The sequence below is a fragment of the Anolis sagrei genome, chromosome 6 (assembly GCF_037176765.1).
Source record: "Anolis sagrei isolate rAnoSag1 chromosome 6, rAnoSag1.mat, whole genome shotgun sequence".
NCBI classification, from domain to species: Eukaryota; Metazoa; Chordata; class Lepidosauria; order Squamata; family Dactyloidae; genus Anolis; species Anolis sagrei.
The window spans coordinates 24,629,579-24,633,120 of record NC_090026.1 but is presented as its reverse complement, the minus strand read 5'-3'; positions in this window follow the sequence as shown (position 1 = coordinate 24,633,120).

Sequence of the window (3,542 nt, the reverse complement as noted above, 5' to 3'; positions counted from 1 at the left end):
GGTTCTTAGCCTGTGGGCCACGTACCACCAGTGGGTTGTGATGATGAAAATCTGGGCTGTGAACCTCTATCCTCTTTATTTATTTATTTATTTATTTATTTAATTTCTGCCCCTTTCGCGCTGCCTGCCACTCCGTCCCTGTTGCTGACCATGGTATATGTTCTGCATCAGAAGCTAGAGCTAATGTGGTCTATCCAGTGCAATTTTCTGAATCAGCATCCCAAACCGAATCTAAAGTTGACCAAAAACTGATTCGTAACCCTTTTGGTATTAATGTTGGAAAGTGGTCCCTGGTCAAAGTGGTCCTGGTCAAAAAAAATAAATAAATTGGGAACCACTGGTGTGGATGGAATCTTTCTCCTGTGCGTAAAAGGTGCAAAGAATGAGTGCATAAAGCAGAATGCAGCTATTTTTCCTTTTCTGGAAATCTTGATTGGGCTCTGGGACATAATCCGTGAAAATGAATGCAGAAGCAGCTTCAGAGGCAGTCTAAGTGGATAAAAACACACCCTCTTCCCCACCAGGGAGCATCAACAAATTCCTCAACCTCCACTTGCAGGGAAAGCAGATGGGAGGGAGGCATCCAGGGAGCCTGCAAAGCAAACAGTGGTTTTGCTCTGTATCTAAAAATGCATTGAGTTAAAATGGACTTTTATCATTAATCACTTTGATGACACACTCGATTCACCATCTCCTTTTTTTTTTTTTTTTTTGCAGAGGAAACAGAATAATATGACACCCGGGGATGCATCTACACTGTAAATTCAAAAATCCCAACATTTGACAATATCTGAAACCCCAAACATTGGTACTTATATTGGTACTTATATTACTAGTTGGAGAGCTTTAGTGTTGTGGTTCCTGGAAGCCCACTTTTTTTTTTTTTTTTGCAGAAGTTTAAATCTAAGTCTTTCACCAAACCTCAAATACCATGGTTCTGTAGGATGGAATCATGACAGTTTAAAGTGGTATCAAGCTACAGTAACAGCATAGTAGAGCCAACTTCTGCTCATGCCCTGATGAAAATAACACCCCTTTTCAAGCCACCACTAGTAATTTGTTTGTATATTATTCTGTTTGCTTACTCTATTGTGTATGTATGTTTTGGTATGCAGTGCAGTTTTCCCTTTACTCTATGTTTCTTGAGGGTGCAGACCACAGGATCAGATCTGGGACTACTCTGAGCTCAGACTCCATTTTTAGACTTCAGACTCCATTCACGCACAAACTCATGAAAATCAAACATTTACTGATAATAAATCAGCCTTTGCAAGGCTTGCTAAGGCTGGTTTTCCTTTTTTGTATGAAATGCAGCTGGAGCATTTTCTGCAGAATCCACTGTAAACATTGCATGTTGATGATAACAGAGTTATCTATGGCTGCTATTTGGAAATCTTTTACTGTTGCCAATTTTTTTTTGCGACCTCAACATTCAGCTGGGGGGGGGGGGGGGTCAAGAAACCACAGTTTGAGCAGCAATAGTATAGAACTGTTCACAATTTAAGTCAAACATACCATGGATATAAATTTCAGCAGTGACAGAAACCTAGAGGCTAAAGATCTAGTTGTGCAGAAAAGATGTATAGAGCCTGAGTGTCATTTTCAGTCAAACCTGGAGAAGAAACTGCAAACTCTGTTTCTAGGAAAGGGCCAACTGGACTGCCTCAAAGGACCATCCAGTGCCCTGTGAGATTTGACATTCCCTGGAAGGAGTGGAGCATCAGAAGAGTAGGAAGAAACATCTCAAATCTCAAGAGGAAAAGAGTCTGCTCCTTGGACTTTGTCCATGGTCTTGAAAAGTCTGCTTCCTTAGGCTCTTAGACATTAGGAAAGCATCACCAACAAAGTTGTATCATCTGCATTTTTAATCTTGTCAAGTTAGGAGCGCTGAATTGTGAGGAGGATTAGAACATATTTTGATATATCTGTTATGACATGCTGACTGAATGGATAGAAACAGATTTGATGTTTTGCTGCACACTCATTGCACATATACATCTATTTTTTGTGCCAGGTTCTACATGCTAACTAAACAGACCTAATCCTTGTATGAGTGAAAATAGGCATATATACACATTGTGTTTGTGACTCACCAACCACATTTCCGGGGTCTTCCTCCTCCCCCAGTCTGTGGCATGTTTAGAAGGGCAAACGAGGAGAGAACTTGAAATAATAAAAGGAGAAGCAGAACTGACAAAAGTGCCTCCCTTCCCTGCCCCAAGGCCACAGACACTTTCTGAGCTCTCCACATGGCACTTGTTTTAGGACTGTCTTTCTTCTTTCTTAAAAACCAAAACAAAATAGTATGTATGTATATGTATGTTTGTATGATCCACAAAGGTTCTTACAGCTGGTTGGAGCTGGACCAAACTTGGCACACATTGCTTTCATAATCCAACTTTTAAAAATTAGGGGTTTAACCCCATTTTGGGTTAAGGGCCTCAAACTAAGACAGACAGACAGACAGATATTTTGTTCAGATGCAACCACAAGATGGCAGTGTATAGATAGAAAGGATTAACTACTGGCAGACAAAACAGCATCCTCTAGAAAAGGCTCACCATAAGACTGATGATGTGACAAAGAACACCAGCCTGTAGGCCACGTTTGGGATGTCTACCCCATAAAAAAGTAAGCAATTTAATGAAAATGTATATTTTGGAAGGTATGTGTGAATCTATGCCTTGTCAAAATGCAGTACCATTTTTGGGGTTAGGTCAAGCATGAGGTCTAGAGTGAGGTAAAAAATGGGGCTGTGATGATACAACAGGTTAAACTGTTGAGCTGCTGAACTTGCTAACCGGAAGGTTGGTGGTTTGAATCCATGGGATGGGGTAAGCTCCTGCTGTTATCACCAGCTCCTGCCAACCTAGCAGTTTGAAAACATGCAAAATGTGAGTAGATCAATAAGTACTGTGTTGGGGGGAAGGTAAATGGCGCTCCGTGCAGTCATGCTGGTTAATGACCTTGGAAGTGTCTATGGACAACACAGGCCTTTCAGCTTTGAAATGATGATAACTACCCCCAGAGCTGGAGATGAGTACCATCCCCTAGAGCTGGAGATGAAGGGGAAGCCTTTACCTTTATCTGTGTTTCATTGTTTTGAGGCATTGAATGTTTGCCTTGTGTCTGCATATGCTGGAATCAACCCTGAACCCTTCAGGGAGATAGGGCCAAAAACATATTTTAAGAGTGGAAGTGATGACAAATCTCATGAGGCTGAGAGGTCAAAGAAAACATCACAGCTTTAAGGCCAAGGTTTAGGTTATGGTTGTGGGCTATTTCGTTGAGTGTGTATGTGGGGATTTTCTACCTCTGGGGACCCTCCAGAAGTCAGATGGACCTCTTGACCTCCCTAAAACAAAACTGAAAGTGGATGGGTAGGTGAGAGGACAGGAAAAGGGTGGTCCAGTGAGTTTGGAGGGCAACAAAAGTTTGCACATATCCATCATCCATCCGTAACTCATTTGTGCCCATCCCCCAAGGCTTTAATCATGTGTTGAAAAACAGACTACTCACTCAGTGATAACCATAAACATATA